Raw genomic sequence first — 18,038 nt, forward strand, 5'->3', positions numbered from 1 at the left:
CGACACTAACAACAATTTAGCTTACCCTTAAAACTACTTTTGTGCTTTGTTCCCACATCTTTTTGTGTATTATTTTTTCTTCATCTAACTTATTCTGCTCATCACCACTGTCTAATCCTAGTTTAAATCTGTCTTTACAGTTGGATTAATAGCACTTGAAAACAAACCAGCTCATACCTTATTTAAATGTAAATTATCCATTCAAAAAAAAAACTTTCTACCTTTTTTGTCTTCCCACTCAACTGATAATGTAAGTCAAACCAGCCAAACAACCTGTACTTACAAATTAAGACTAGGATTCAATCCTGGTGACCTACTTGTAATTTCCTCCACATAATTAAGTCTTGGTTTGACATAAGTTGTTATGGCCCTCTTCTTTAAATGTCTTCATCAGTTCTGTGGTTTTATTAATTGCCTTCTCTGACCTATCCTTCCTTACATGTTAACTCTTATGCACAAGGATGAGGTCACTGTTAAAGGTTGAAATCTGTCCTTTCAAAGTATCTGCTCACTACAATTAAATCCATTACTTCTAACTGTTTCTAGATTCCTGAAAGTCATTGTTAACCACTATATCTTGCAATAAGAGCATAAGTTCCTTTTAAATTACTGCTGTCAATTCTCACATTTTACACTTCTGTTTATTCATCACCCATAATATACTTAGGATAGCCTCCAATTTATCTTCCAACCTGCAAATTCTACAAACAAATTTAAAATGCTTATTTCTAGCTTTCTTAAAAGTGTATGATAGTTCTCAGTCCCAGTGTAAAATGTACTTCTTGCATCCATTGCACCCTACAAATTGAAGATCTTTACAAATAAACAATAACCTCCTTTGACTTGTGTTTATTATTTCTGTAGATACAACCTTATGTTCTATTTGCTTTATTATCAGACAGTACATGCTACCTAGAAGATGTAAGGTGGATCTTTCTATGAATGATTTTATGATATTGTTGAATGAAATTAGGATTATTGCTGGAACTGGTAAAAATTCAATATTAGAAATTGAAAGAAGATAAGACACCTACTTTAGCCAGAAAATAATCATTCTATTATAATGAAGAAAACAAAGGAGCAATTTATGGATCATTAACCTGATTTCCAGGTGATAGCACTAAAAGTTGAAAAATGTTGGAAGAGTGGGGATTATCCAGTTTTTAATAGGAGATGCACAATTACTGGTCAAGTAGTTTTATATCTGTGTTTTAGAAATTACCAGTCTATAAAAAATATTGTAAAAAAAGCAATTATACAAGTTTCAAACTATCATAAATTGTCAGAATAGATTTAGAAAGAGAAGGCCATTCTTTAGAAATTTGAGTAATTTCTTTGAAAATGTGCTTTTAATTTGAATATTATTAATACAATTGATTTATTGTACTTCAAACTTTTTAGAAGGGTTCCACATAACAGACTTCTTGGGAAGGTTATTTCTGTTGGGGCAAGATTTAAGCTTCTTAAATAAACTATGCCACTTGTAACACTAATTAACTGTATCTTCACCTAAGTAATAGCATTTATAATCCAAACCATTTTCAAAGTTAATACCAGATTATTAGATATTTTTCCTTTCCATAAATGACTGATAATATGTTAATCAGTAAATCAGTTAAGTTTGCAGAATGTTTTCAATTAATAAGCATTTTATATTTTATTAAACATGCTGTAATTCTCTAAAGAGATTTTGATTACTTGGTGAGCTGGGCTTATGTATTTTAATGAAAGGTGGGTTATGCATATTTGTTACTGCATCATTTGCTGGAGAGCTTGAGAAAGCTAAATAAGAAAATGATCTTTGTAAAACATTTACAAATTTAAATGTATCTTAGCTAGTAATGAGACAAACAAAACATTAGGTTGTATACATTGAAAAAGTTCATTTTCTCTCTAGAACATGATTAGGCCTCATTTGCAATAGTATATTCAGTTCACATTATTTAAAAAGATTGTTGAGTTAGAGATGGTTTGGAGAATAGTTATATACTTGGAAGGGTTTTGATATGGAGATAGGTTGATTTTTTTTCAGTGTAGAGAAGTGAGGAATTTGAAAAGAGTTTAATGTGAGGAAAACTGAGAAATGATTTAATGCTTTGTTACTTTTATAGTAGGCATAATGTGTCTTCAAATGTTACAAAAGATGCAACATTAAAAGAGTGAAAGTATGGTTATATGTAGGAAAAGGGATTTATGCATATATATGTAGTTTGCAGTAACAGCTAATAGAAAATGGGATGTCTTAGAAGTGACCAAGTGTCCCTTGCTGTCCGTCATATAGAAATGAATACCAAAATATTAACAACATGGAATACTATAAGGGCAGTAACTCTTTAAATTTGCTAATTATACTAAACTTTCAGATAAGGCTGATCCTTTGAAAATATGCTTTGTTAATGAAGAGTGACTTAAAATATTTCTTATTTGAATATATCTGAAAAATGAAGTTTAACATCAATGAACTTAATGTAATGTACTTGCAATATGAGTATTTGTGGGAGATCTATTATTTGCGTGGGAAAAAATGTAAGAATAAGAAGGATTTGGGACTGAATATTGATAAAAACCTCAAATCTTTAGCTGAATGTTAGTAAGTGTTGAAAAGAGCAAGTGGAATTGAGACATCTGTTTATTTAAAAAAAAAGTTCAGTAGTAAAGAAGTTATCACTTTTTACAAAAGTTTAGTAAGGGCTTATTTGGAGTATTGTGTTTAGTTTTGGTCATTTTTTTGTGGAAGGTATTGAATTTGCTTAAAAGTGTGGTTTCTAAGATTATTATTGATTTGAAACAAATTAAATTATATGGAGAAAGACTCGAAGATTTTAGCTTGTTTCTTCTGATGTATGGAAGAACTAGAAGTTGCCTGACTCAAGTTTTTAAAATTGTTGGAGTCTTGAATAAATTATTCATGGAAAGTTTCTTGGAGTAGTGGAATGATAAAGTTGGATATTAAGTTTTGAATATTAGAGGAAATAATTATAAGCTATAGAAGTGCTGATCCATTGTTGTTACCCTCGGTGTGGATTCCTGTACGTGGTGAGGGGACCTCCCAGGGAAGGTTCTGTTCTATCTGGTTACCTTCTCTGGGATCTAAACATCCACCCACGTGTTTGCCATGTGTGGCGACCTGTGAAGGGGAGGAGAGGATCCTGGTGGTTGAGGGGTCCAACCCTAACACACCACTTTGGCCTCGAATTCCTGTAGACGGGCGGCCTTTGGGTGGCCCCCCTTGGGTCAATCGGCTGGTCCACTTGGGCTAGAGTCAACCAAGTACCAGTGTTGGAAGTTCTCAACGGGTGTTGTGGACATTGTGCCTGATGCTGGTGTTTGGGTATAGTACTCACGAAACCCTGGTGTTGCTGCATTGTCCTTGCATGACTTTGTAGTGCGTCCCGTTGTAGGGCTCCATGGTGGGTGGGGTCAGTGGGTACCGAAACTTTTTCTTTTTCCTATGGATCCTCCAAAAAATTTAAATAAAATTGTAAAAAAACAGTCAGTGGGTAAGCAACCACGTCTTGAATACTCAGAACAGCAATCTTCAACATCGGTAACACACGTACCTCATTTTCTTATATTACATTCTCCTTCGGAAAAATCTTTAGGGCAAATATACCCTTTTTTTATTCAAAAGGGACGAGAGGGACTTGCTGGCTCTCCAAAGTCAGTAAAGAAACTTCGATCTGGTGACATATTGGTTGAAACATCCACATCCCAACACAGTGAACTCCTCTTGAATTCAAAGGCAATTGGGGATATACCTATTGAGGTTACACCCCATGCTACCTTGAATTCTTCACGAGGAGTTATTGTTGAAAGGGATTTGAAGAACGTTCCCGAGTCAGAGATTCTCGCTGGTCTCTCCACTCAAGGAGTTTCTGCAGTGAGGCGCATCTCCACTCGCAAAGATGGAGTTACACTGTCAACAAATACCCTTGTTTTAACATTTACTCCACCACGTGCACCTGCCACCATCAAGGCAGGTTATCTCATTTGCAGGGTTTGGCCATACATACCAAACCCTCTTCGATGTTTCCAATGTCAGAGATTCGGCCACTCAAAGCATCTTGTCGTGGTTCCCTGACATGTGCACATTGTGGAGGCAAGGACCACGATGCCTATGACTGTGACATGAACCCACATTGCGTAAACTGCAATGGTTCTCACCCCTCTTACTTTCATTCTTGCCCAAAATGGTTGGAGGAAAAGAGGTGCAGCGTTTAAAACGACACATAACATTAGTTATCCTGAGGCTCGGAAATTGCTGTCCACAACTCCATCCCGGACATATGCTGCTGCACTTCATTCCACAACTACAGTGGGAGTGCAGACAGATCTCTCTGTGCCTCCAAGAGAATCATTTTCAAAACAAATGAAAAGCCTTTTGACCTCTGTGGTTAAAAAGGTTCATGAATCGACTTCCACACCCATCTCTGTACCTCCCATACCTTCCAACAAACCTCAAGATCCACGTCCTTCAGTTTCAAATAGAAGCATTTCTTCTGATACATCTTTTTCTCCCACCACAAGAGACAAAATAATTATTTGTTCGCGTCCTCAGTCACTGGATTCCCCTTCCAATAACAAAAATCTGCCCACCCGACCCAGATCAGGATCCATGGAGGTTGATAGACCTCCTCCGACTAAAGACAGTAAATAAAAAAGACGTGGTTGTAAACCGAAGGGTTCTCCAGCCACTTCACCTACCCGTTCTTAAAAATGGCTACCTTGATACAATGAAACTGTCGAGGTTTACGTTCTAATCTGGATGATATCAAAACTCTGATTGCTTCCTACCATCCTGTTTGTCTTTCTTTACAAGAAACATTTCTCAAAACTGCTAATACTGTCTCCATTCGGCAGTTTTCTCTGTACAGAAATGACAGGTTGTGTGATGGTCGAGTACATGGAGGGGCGGCACTGTTGGTTGATCAACACGTGCCCACCCTGTCTTTGTCACTCAACACACCCTTGGAGGCTGTAGCCATCAGTGTTTCCTTGGGTCATACCATCACTGTTTGTTCTCTGTACCTGTTCTCTGGAGAGACATATGATCAATCAGATCTTGATGCTCTCGTTGAACAGTTGCCATCTCCATTTCTAATCCTAGGGGATTTTAATGGACATCATCCCCTCTGGGGAAGTGCTATTATTGATGGGAGGGGCTGATCTGTAGAGCAGATGCTCTCTGATCACAATCTTTCTCTTTTCAATACTGGTTCTTCCACTTACTTTCATGCACCTAGTCAGTCCTTTACCGCTATTGATCTCTCAGTTTGCTCCCCTTCATTATTCTCCCATTTTTCATGGAGGGTTGACAGTAATCCACTAGGCAGTGATCATTTTCCGATCTTTTTGAGAGAGATTGGCCGTGGTTGATGCCACCCTACCCGCGTGCCCCGGTGGAAGCTGGATCAGGCAGACTGGTCCACTTTCACTGCTCTCGCAGAACTTGATCCTGCCATCATAATTATCAGCCATCAATAGACGACTGTGTAGCAGCGGTAACTGACTGTATTACACATGCAGCTGCTCAGTGTATTCCTAAAACCTCAACACATTTTTCACGATATCCTTGTATGTGGTGGAATCCTGCTTGCCACTTAGCACGGAAGGCTCAAAAGCGGGCCCTGGATGCTTTTCGTAGATATCCCACACTTTCAAACCGGGTTGCTTTCCAACGGGCCAGTGCACATGCTAGGTGTGTAAGACGTCAAAGCCAGAAGGAATCTTGGATTAAGTTCACAACCAGCATATCTTCTACCACCAGTTCCAAGATCATATGGGGCAGGATTCGAAAGGTTAATGGGCACTACAATTCTGTCCCCCTCTCAATCTTACTCTCTGATGGTCAGGAGGTAACTGATGTTTGGAACATCGCTAACACTCTAGGTGAAAGCTTTTGCCGGGTATCTAGCACTTCTGCTTGTTCCTCCACCTTCCTGGCCATCAAGACTCCGGGCAGAGCGATCACCTCTTTCCTTTCGAACTGACTGTTTCTTTGACTATAATTGTCCCTTTACCCTGGTGGAACTAAAAATGGCCCTTCATCGGTCTGCCAGTACGCTTGTTGGACCTGATGATATTCATTATGACATGCTGCACCATCTATCTCCTGCTTCTCTTGATGTCCTTCTGATTGTTTTCAACCGGATCTGGCAGGAGAATGTGTTTCCTGATGCCTGGCACTAGGCTATTATTTCACCTTTCTCTAAGCCAGGGAAAGATCCCAAGATTCCTTCAAACTACTGTCCAATTGCTTTGACGAGCTGTCTCTGTAAGAGATTAGAAAGGATGGTTAATGCTTGTCTTGTTTGGTTCCTTGAATCAAACAACCTCCTCTCGCCCACCCAGTGTGGGTTCCGTCAACATCACTCCACCACAGACCACCTAATTCGTCTTGAAACATCTATCAGAGAAGCCTTTCTCAACTGCCAACATCTTGTATCAATGTTCTTTGACATAGAGAAGGCTTACGACACAACATGGAGGTATGGCATTTTGCGAGACCTCCATACATATGGGTTGCATGGCCATCTACCCATGTTTATTAAAAAATTTTTAATGGACAGGTGATTCCAAGTTCGTGTGGGTTTGACACTTTCCCGTTCTTTTGTACAGGAACTTGGAGTCCCTCAAGGCTGTGTATTGAGTGTTACACTCTTCAGTATAAAGATAAATGCCATCACTGAACAACTCCCTCTCACTGTTGCGAATGGGCTGTATGTCGACGACTTTCACATCTCATGTCAGTCGTCAAACATGAGATATATTGAGCGGCAACTACACACTGCCCTCAATTGTGTACGGAAGTGGACTCTGGCGAACGGCTTTAATTTCTCTCTCTCCAAAACTGTATGCATGCACTTTTGCCGTCGATGGGGTATTCACCCTGATCCTGAACTTCATATCGGTGAAGTTTTGCTGCCAGTGGTCCCGGAGACCAAGTTCTTGGGGCTTATCTTTGATCGTAAACTGACCTTTATACCACACTTAAAGCAGCTTTGGGTCAAATGCACAAGAGCACTGAACATCCTCCGTGTTCTCTCTTCTACCAGTTGGGGGGCAGATCGCTGTTCAATGTTAAAGGTATATCGTGCTCTTATAAGATCGAAACTCGATTATGGATCAATGGTCTATAACTCTGCCAGACCCTCGGCCTTAAAGATGCTGGACCCCATTCATCACCAAGGACTTCGACTTTGCACTGAGGCTTTCTGTACCTCTCCAGTTCAAAGAGTATACATTGAATCTCATGAACCTTCTCTACATCTTCGCCGTTTGCAACTATCTTTACAATATACTTCGAAACTTCATTCCTTACCAAAGCATCCCACCTGGAAATGTGTTTTCCTTCCTCGGTGGGCAGTACTTTTCAGAACAGGCGATCTGTCATTGCTCCGTTTGGCCTTCGCATCCGGGCGCAATTGGATGAATTGGGTCTGTCCTTGGATAACATTGCAGATTCCACAGGTTGGCCCATCCCACCATGGCTTATTACAGCCCCCAAATGTGACCTTTCTTTCAGTCACCTAAAAAAGGCAGATACTCCAGTTTGGAAGTACCGTCTTTTATTCAATGAATATCTTTCAAACAATCATTCAGTTCCCATTTATACAGATGGCTCCAAATCAGGTAATTCAGTGGGCTCTGCTATGGTTTGCTATGGGTCAGTAGTTGCGTGCAGAATCCCTTCTACAGCTTCTGTGTTCACTGCTGAACTGTATGCCAATTCTCTTGCCCTGGATCATATTGCAGCTGAGCAGTACTCCAACTGCACTATTTATACTGATTCGCTTAGTTCTATACTTGCCTTGGAATCGCTACACGTTAGCTCACATCCTATTCTCGCTGATATTCAAAACCGACTGGCCCATTTCTCATTAGCAGCTACTTCAGTCCAGTTTTTCTGGATACCAGGCCATGTTGGTATTTGCGGGAATGAGCTTGCAGACATGGCAGCTAAATATGTCTGCTTCAGCACCATCACTCCTATGCCTATTCCATACATGGACTATGGTGTTGTCTTCAAGGCTCAGCTCCGTGCCAGCTGGCAGTCCACTTGGAGTGAGCAATGCGACAACAAACTTTTTCAAATCAAACCCAAAATTGGACTTTGGCCATCTAGCTTCCGTAAAGTTCGGAAGGAGGAAGTTGTTCTCACTAGGCTACGCATTGGTCTCAGTTTTTTAACTCATCATTTTCTTTTATCTGGAACTGATGCACCAATGTGTAGTTTGTGTAACACTCAAATCACTATCAGCCACGTTTTACTTTCTTGCCGTTGTTACAATTCTCAACGATGGCAATATTTTAAACATATTTTATCCCAGGGTCAGTCTGTAACATTGGACAGAGTTATTGGTGATGGTGACTCTGTCCATTTTGATAATGTTTTTAATTTTTTAATGGCCATTAATCTTTTTAATCTCATTTAAGTGTTGCATATTTGTTCATTACACCTTTTTAATTGTGGTTCCTTTTTTACAGTTTTAATCTCTCTCATTCAATTTGACATTGGACAATGGCCAGAACATTAAATAATTCGACATCAGGACTGGAAAGACCAACTTCAGGTGACTAACACTACTGTTTGAACTATCCGTTTGAACTGCTCGTTAGTCGTCCTGGTGAGTTGTTATTATACTTTTGCTGCATATCATTTCACACTTTTACTACTTTACTTTTTATACTTACCTGTTAGTCTTCCTGGCGGGTTATGATCATTACCATTCTGCTACAGGTAGTCCTTTACAACTTTGTTGACTGGATGTCAACATTGGTTTTTACGCCATTTTCTGTTTTAATTACCGTTTTGCTTTTATCTTCAATTACTTTTACAAATTTTACTCCATTTACTTGACTTTTATCTTTTTACTGGACATTTGGCTACTCATTATTATGATTTTGCAGAGTGTCTTTTAAAACTTTTATTCTTTTACATTTTGATAATAGCTGCTATGACACATAACCGGAACCAGGACTGGAAAGGCCAACTTCAGGTGATTGACGGTGGTTCTTGAACTTACCTGTTAGTCTTCTTGGCGGGTTATGATCATTACCATTTTGCTAGAGTAAATATTTTACAACTTTGAAGACTGGATGTCACCATTGGTTTTTACACCATTTTCTGTTTTAATTGCTGTTTTGTTTTTACCTTCATTTACTTTTACAAATTTTACTCCATTTACTTGACTTTATCTTTTACTGGACATTTGGCTACTCATTATTATGATTTTGCAGAGTGTCTTTTAAAACTTTTATTCTTTTACATTTTGATAATAGCTGCTATGACACATAACCCGGAACCAGGACTGGAAAGGCCAACTTCAGGTGATTGACGGTGGTTCTTGAACTTACCTGTTAGTCTTCTTGGCGGGTTATGATCATTACCATTTTGCTAGAGTAAATATTTTACAACTTTGAAGACTGGATGTCACCATTGGTTTTTACACCATTTTCTGTTTTAATTGCTGTTTTGTTTTTACCTTCATTTACTTTTACAAATTTTACTCCATTTACTTGACTTTTATCTTTTTACTGGACATTTGGCTACTCATTGTTACAATTTTGCTATGTATCTTTTAAAACTTCTATTCTTTTACATTTTGATACTGGTTGCTATGACACATAACCCAGAACCAGGACTGGAAAGACCAACTTCAGGTGACTGACGGTGGTTCTTGAACTTACCTGTTAGTCTTCCTGGCGGGTTATGATCATTACCTTTTTGCTAGAGTAAATACCTTACAACTTCTTATACTCTGCCTTCTATCTTAACATTGTAGACTAGGTGTCAACATTGGTTTTATACTTTTTTGTTTTACCTTCATTTCCATTTATGTCTATTACTACATTTATTTATTTATTTTATTTTATTTTTTTACATTTTTACTGAATGTCTGGCGCAGATAGCCTCGCTGCTTTGTGCCATAAAACACTAAATCAATCAATCAAAACCATTGTTGTTAAGTAAAATTATTTTTATGTCTGGTTGTTAACTTATGGAATAGTTTAAAACAGACTGATTTCTCTGTTGAAATTTTTGGCATGACATCATGGTTAAGGCACTCAGCTTGTAATCTGAAGTTTATACAATCAAATTCTGTCTATAAACATAGCCTAGTAGCTTTGTGCCAATAAGCATGCAATACCTACCTACCTGTCCATGAACATGCTTGTCCTTTCAGCTGGCAGGGTATGTATATTGTTAAGATGGTTGTTTGGTCAAGAATAGCTCAAATGTTGGCACTAGGTGGTGTTGTCTAGCTGTTTTCCATCTAATCTATCACTTCAAAATTGGGAATGGCTAGCACAAATAGCACTTGAGTGGCTTTGCACAAAATTAAAAAATGTCAAACAAACAAAATTGTTGTTGAATGCCCTCAATGGACTGCATGACCTTCTGTCACCTAGTCTTGTATTCTTGTGAGCCATAAAAAAACCCATAAAAATGAACAGATTATAGAAAGCTATTCAAACCTCAACTAAATATACTATTTTTCTCTTAAGGAAGACAAATATGGACATTATAATAAAACAACACAGTGGTAGCTCTAAATTAAGTAATAATACTCCTCTAATCAATAACCTTCTTGGAGTAAAATTTAAAGGTTCTGTCAACAGATCTCAGAATAGAATTTACTCTTCCATTACATTTAAGTGGACTTTTAGTTACAATATCCAAAATGCATGACTTGACACTCCTTGATATTAAAACTTGTTTTTAATATTCTTGCCCTCCAATAACTCTTGTGGTGAATGCAGTAAATTTAAAAGGCTATAAAGTAAGGCTTGATAAGTATTTGAAATGAAAAGAGGTTGTTTTGAGAATCTATTTTTTGTTTTGTGTTTTATGTTTAGTAGATGGTGCAGCCTTGATGGATTAACAGACAGTGTATATGCTAATCAGGACTTAAGCCCTGGTCCTTTGTCTTCCAACTGACCAGTACAATGTACTCATTGAGAAATAGTTAGTAAAAGTAGACTATGTACATGTTGTACATTATACTTTGAACATCTACAGATACATTATGATACTGTTAAAATTGTTTTGAAATTAGAAGCACCTAAAATTGAAATGATTGTGCTGTATGAAATAAGTGCAATATAAAAGTTTCATGTTTATTTTCTCTGGAAGATAGAAACGTGTATGACTTGCATACAAATGGATTATGATGAACCATTATTATATCTTTAATCTGTAGAAATATTGTTTGTGTGAAAAAGTATAAAAATTAAGGAGTGTTTCCATTTGGTGTTAATTTGTTCTTTAGTTTGTTTTTAACAATGAAGGTATAACTAGTAAATTTCAATAGTTCTATACGTACTTGATTTATTGCTATATTTCAGAAGTACTGACATATATCAGTTAGAACTGGCAATTAGTGGGATTTCCTAATCCAATAATCAGAAATATTTAACTAATTATTTTCACATGAAATGTCTGAAACAACAAAAGAAAAACTTAGCACTAAAAATCAGATTTTTAATACCAACAGTAAAAGAGCAGAGAAAGCCTATAGTGGAGTTTTGTGATTGCCTAGAAACAACTAACAGTAATATTGTGATAACTAAATAAGTTGAATAGGTAAAAGCAGTAACATTCAGAAATGCTAATATGATTATTTTTATGACATTACTATGTTTAATCAGCATTTTGATTATGGGATAGTTGAAATAATGAAAAATGGTAATAATTGGAAACTTTAGTTAATTATTTTTGTAAACTTAATCAACTTAATAATAATCAGTTATACTGAATGAGTTATCACACACTTCTAATACAAATACTATTGAAATATATTTTAGATGCTAAAACAGTGTTCTTATTACTGTTTTAAATGTATTAATTTTAAAGTGTCAAAAGTTTTGCTAACTTCAAGTAAAATATGGATAATTGTTTAAGTTAATGAAAGCTTTATTATATGGTTGTTTTTTTATTATATGTTCTATATATAAAGCAAATACATTTTATGAGGTGATACATAATTAAAACAGCAGCATATCCCATACATTACAGCATAGAATTTTTTTCTAGAATAGACCTATGTCTATTTTTTGATGACGTTAAATACAAGACATATAAAGATCATAGTTGTGTGAGTAGCTGTTTTTTTCTTAGATGAATGAGTGTATTTGATTGATAAAAACTATTTTTCTAAGATGCAAAATGTTATCCTAGATGGATAAATGTATTTGGTTGCTATCACATATTACTGAGGTGTTAAAAATTATCACAATATGTAGATGTATATATTTAGTTTCTAATTATTATTTCTAATAGTAAAAAATTAAACTGAGAAGCATTTTATTTAACACTAATGTATCACTGATGTTTGTTGATTTTAATCTATAGATGGACCTTTTATCTTACATAGTAATGTAAAATTATTATTTATTTCATGTGTTATTACATGTTATCTCACTTTACAAATATAGATGGTGCTTGGCATAAAACTTGTCATTTATAAATTGAAGAGTGCTCCTGTCAAATATTATTCCATAACCAAGAATATGTTTTGATGAAATTTTTAAAGATTAGTAGCAATAAAAGGAAATTCATGTGTGTATAATAGTATCATATTAAGTATTTGTGTGTGTGTTCTCTCTGTAGGTAAATAATTGTTCACTAATTCAGAATGGAAGGTAGTAGTGGAACTATTCTCATATGTATAATTTTGCCTTGCGAGAATAAACTTTTCAAATGAATATTAACCTTTTCATGAAAAACTTTTTTTTATCATTGCTAAATGTTACCTTAGCATTATATGAGTTTGTAGATTTTAAATCCATCTGGTATATAAATATGAAGAGAAATATATTTTTCCTTTCAGCTAAACAGAATGATGCTCTTGCTGTTCCATATGGGATAATAATTTTGGTGATATGTAATTGTTTCAGCCAAAAATGTAGTATTGATTTTATGTTTTTTCTGCTTGTTTTACCCTTCTTTTTTTGTAATTAGGTAAGTGTAAGTAGATAGTTGGATTACATTTATTTTTTTTCTTTCTCTCTTTTTGTAAAATATTGATCCATACAGTAGAGCTCTGGCTTGGATGAAACATTCCTGTCCATAGGTATCATGCAGCTAAATTTGGGGGAGGATACAGTCAGAAAACAGTGTGCCTTTTATTAGTGGTGAGTTAGTTGTTATACAGTCAGAAAACAGTATGCCTTTTATTAGTGGTGGGTTAATTGTTATAAAGTTACAAATAATAAGTTGGGTAATGTTTGATTTTCATATTGCTAAGTTAAAACTATTAGCTTTAATAGTTTACACTATTTACACTTTAACCTTTTGGTTTTCAGTACAGACAAGTAGTTTTAACATAATTAATGAAATACTTGTACATGGACTTAGGATTATTAAAATAGTGTGTGTGTGTGAAAATCATTGGGGCACCTGTGCCTAGTTGTGGACCATGAGCATAATAGCCTTTTCCTAGAATGGGACAATGTTTAAGCTTCTATACTGAGTCCTTCTTTAGGTTGAGGTTGTCAGTACAGAAACCAGAAATGTATCTCTCTTGAGAAGGCAGCAGCAGCTCATTTAGGCCACATTTGTACATACTATGTCCACATTCTTAAAACACCCATAAAATAATGTAATGGTTCATATCATTAACTTATTTTTTTTAGCATTTCCATTTTTGTTTCTACTTGTGAATTTAATATGTACTTTCATTTTTTCTAATGTGTGTCCCTTGTGTGCTGAATATTTATAAGGTAAAAACATTATTTAATAATTTGTCAAAAATAGAAAGTAGGATCAAAGACATTATTTCAGTAAAATTGTTTGTAAAAAAAAAGTGTGTGATAACTTGAGATTTCATCATGATATGTATCTAGAAAATGTTTTCATATAATCTAACTTTTTTCATAGTAACACTTAACATAATATTTTGAGGACAACACATGTTCTGTCGCATTTTCTAAACTACAAAACTATTAATAAATAGATTTAAAAAAACTGAAAGCCAGCATTTATCATTCATACACTTATCAAGCTTTCTCTCAAACTCACTTAAATTTACTGTTTTTACAACACCCATTCAAAAGGCCAGTCACTGTTTGAAAAATAAAACTTAGCTGAAGATGACTCCAGTGCTGCCAAAATGTATATTTGTATTCCCTAGTTCTACTATTCTCACTGTTAAGTATAAAAAAAATGATGCATCAACACTATCAATTTCCTATAAAATCTTAAACATCTCACTCACATCCCCACTAACGCTTCTTTTTTCAAGAGAGAACAATTCAAGAAATTTCAACCTCTCCATGACAACCCCTCCATCCCAGCCACCATTCTAATAACTCTCATATGAATGCTGTCTAATAATTCATTGTCCTTATTAAGGTAAGGAGCCTAAGACTGGACACAGTATTTGGTGGACTTGTATTGAATATTTCTTTAGATACAACCTGAGATCCTATTTGCCTTAGCATTAGCAACAGCAAACTGCTCAGATAGTTTGAGAGGCCAATCAGTTACTACACTAAGATCTCTTTCTTTCATGTCATTGTTAAGGTTATTTTCTTGCAAATAATAATTATACTGAAAACTACTGAATTAGATTTCTTGGAAAACAAATTTGTATTTTAATAGTCATGGTTGCAACTCACTGTAGAGTTAAAAAAACAACAACTCAAGTTATACTGAATGAGTCATATTTTACTATTTCCTGGATCTGTATGATGTGAAATATTACTAACTAATCCATTTTGGATTTGTGAATAATTACAGCACAATACATATGATGTACTGAAAGCAATTTTATAATATATGAAGATTAATTTATGTTCATGTCTGATGAAAATAATTATGTAAAAATCATTTTAGTGTGGCACATGGAAGATGAGTTAATAATACTTCTATAATGTGCATAGAATAGATAACAATTTCATGTATGGTGATAAAAGGAATGAAAGACTGCGTGCAGTTATAAAATTATTAAGATGGAATATGTAGAAGATGAGTAAGTGTACTTGTTAGTAAATGTGAATGGATTATGTTCAGTCAGAATACTATGATAATGGGATAGGTGAATGATGGTAGTATGAATGGCTGAATGACATGGACAATTATTCTTAGTTGGAACACAAGCATATGCAAGATAGCAAATCTAAAGGATCACTGAAATATACTTAATGCATATGCACCTCCTTATACCATTTTATCATAAATGGAAAATAATTATCAAATATGGAATATCTGGAGGTTCTCTTTACTTTATGTATAATATCTAAAGAATAAGTGGTTACTATTCATTGGGTGTATGTAGATGTGTCCTGTATACCACAGCTACTAAAGTTCAGGTATGTGAAAAATGATGGTCTGAGTACTCAGTAATGGAGAGTATGTAAATGATTGTACTGTCTAGAACATGTAAAGGATGACTGATTAATGTCTATGAAATGTGTGGATGATCCCGGACTACTACATTAAGGGTATGTAAAGAACTGCTGACACCATATGGAATGTAAAATTATTTCTAACTATTGTATCTGAGGAATTTGAAGGATGAACTGATCCTATAGAGTACATGAAATATTTGTGATTAGTACATCTTGTGTTTAAAGGTGAGTGAAGGATGTCTGGTTCATTGTTAAGAACAGATGAATGCTAACTTTTAGGTTAGTAAGGTCTGTAAAGAATTACCTACCTCTAAGAATATGATAGAAGTGGATAAATATTGCATATGAAGTATTATAAAACAACTGCTTTAAGTTGAACAAACTTACTGCTTAATTTTAGTTTTTCTTTTTATGTATTGGAAGTGATGTACAGTACATGTTAAAATTAGAAGTTATTTTGGAGTCTATAATATTTTAGCTAGGGTATGGAAAATTAATGTTAGTAGATGAAAATATTAATTTAGTTAATTTCCTTGTAAATCAAAGTACCTGGTAATTTATGTGACCCAAAATGCAAATGATTAGTTATTCAGACCACTCAAAAAAATTATATTTTACAGAACCGGTTTTACATGTTTAAAGTTCATAGCACTTCACATTCTTGTGAAGTTTGATTATTATCAAGAGCAATAAAACAAACCTGGTAACAATGTAGTGTGCTCAAAATTGGCATCAATAGCCTCTGATTTTTGATTATGTTCTACCATTTCTCTGTAATAGCTATTTCATGGACATCTTTATGTCTACAGTGACTTTATTGCATCCCATATATACTTAATGGTGGTGGCTGAAATTATCATCCTTAGGTTGAAGCAAATATCATGTGCATTATTATGTGGCACTTATGACAGCATGATAGCCATATTATATGGGCTTAAAAGGTTTTGTCATTAATGGAGCTGTTCCTAATTATATGAAGTTCATCACCCAGTGTTTATTCTTGCTCTTACCATATTCACCATTTCCATATAACAGTGGAGTTAAATTTGGTTTTAAATCCTTTCTAAATGAGTATTTCAGTGAAGTGGCTGTAGACTAAAATATGACTCATTTGTAAAGAGAATATTACTCCACATGGAATTGGTTCACTGGATCTGTGTGTTTTTGGCAAAGTACTTTGTGCTAAGTTGTGAGTGAAATATGCCCTTGCTTTTGGAGATATGAAACAATAGACGGTTGTCATCACAAACACATGGTGAACAGGAGAGACTAATAAGTATACCAGTTTTTGACATAGTGCTTCAATGAAAAAAGCAAAACTTTTCAAGAGATTATCTGCAATATAAACAACAGCTTAGATTTGGTGCCTGTCTCAACAAGACCATCACGTTCTTCCAGAGTTAATGGTCTTATTGATTGTGAGCAGAATCGCTGTGTATTTCCAGTTTGTTTTGCTATAAGAGTCAATCAAATTTGTTGTTGGTTTTATGAAAATCTTGACGTTGAAAGATAATTTGTGTACAAAGTTGGCTACATTCAAGGTTTTCCAGGATATTTACTCATGTTATTTCCTAGGTCCAAGTTTCAGGCTCACAGTAATATGACTGATATGATACTTTTCAAACAGCTAAAGCCATAGATGTATGTTTACATGTACAGATCTTTTTATCAGTCAGTATATAAAGTTTTTGATGAATTCAAACACATAATGACTTCTCTTATTTTGGGAAACTCTACAGTGTTTAATATTCGTGTATTAAATTCAACAGTCTAAATGCATGCACTGCGATGAAAGTTGGAAATTCTATTACGCAGTCATATAGTTTTTTCAACTTAAAGCATGTACTTCGAACTTGAAATATTAGAGTGCCCTATTCTGTACATAGTTACAACATTTTTTAGTTATCTCAACGAGTTACTACGTGAAATCTCGAATTTTTCATTTTATAATAGTCAACATCGTCAATATACAACTTATAACATCTATATCGATATTATTGTAAAATATGTAGTGATTTATTATCGCAAAAGAATGGCATATACTTTCAAATAATTTATCGTTGAAATTTAATTAAAACTTCCTAGCTTAAGTGTAATTTAAAATTCATTTTGAAAATAAAAATCATTGTTATATCTCTGTTGTAACATGCTGGCTTGTTTATGCTATGCCTAGGCTTTTGTCACTTTTATTAGACAGAAAAAAACTGTAATAGTACCATGAGATATACCTTTCTGCCTTCACAATTATTTTAAAGGAAGAAAGGTATATTTTGTGGCACTGTCTCTCAAACAAACTTTCTGAGTGACATAGACTTCAGTAATTCTTGAATGCTACTAACATGTATAACTACAGTGTTTAAAACATAGATAAAACCAACAAAATATGTTGGTAGATCTAGAAATTTCAGCAGGAAATGAGGTAAAAAAATTGAGCACGTATTCAGGGAACCTGACGTACTCAATGGTATTTTAAGAATGGAATTATTAACACTCACTACTTTCGAGACGCGCTGTGTGCTTAACAAAGGTTTCAGTGGGATGTATGGGACCTATATCACATAACTAAATCTAGAGAGTAAATTATACGTGGATACAAATTGCTACCTTTCTCTGTTACTAATATATCTTTCAAAGCGTAACTATATCGCTACCCACAGGATGTAAGCATTCCGTAAAGGTAATCT

The 18,038-nt window shown here is 34.9% G+C and overlaps 1 long non-coding RNA gene across 3 annotated transcripts in view; it reads left to right on the plus strand.

Annotated features, from left to right (window-relative positions):
- LOC143248649 (uncharacterized) overlaps positions 1-18,038 on the plus strand; it is a 40,639-nt gene that overhangs the window by 7,171 nt on the left and 15,430 nt on the right. Inside the window, exons 2-4 of one of the 3 annotated variants that reach the window (XR_013027132.1) lie at positions 8,488-12,098; positions 13,040-13,137; positions 16,135-17,411. This is a non-coding gene — a long non-coding RNA (uncharacterized LOC143248649). Of the gene's footprint in view, positions 1-8,487; positions 12,099-13,039; positions 13,138-16,134; positions 17,412-18,038 lie in introns of those variants that run through there. The other 2 variants (XR_013027134.1, XR_013027133.1) reach the window with 2 other exon arrangements.

Source organism: Tachypleus tridentatus, chromosome 1 (genome assembly GCF_004210375.1).
Source record: "Tachypleus tridentatus isolate NWPU-2018 chromosome 1, ASM421037v1, whole genome shotgun sequence".
NCBI lineage: Eukaryota > Metazoa > Arthropoda > Merostomata > Xiphosura > Limulidae > Tachypleus > Tachypleus tridentatus.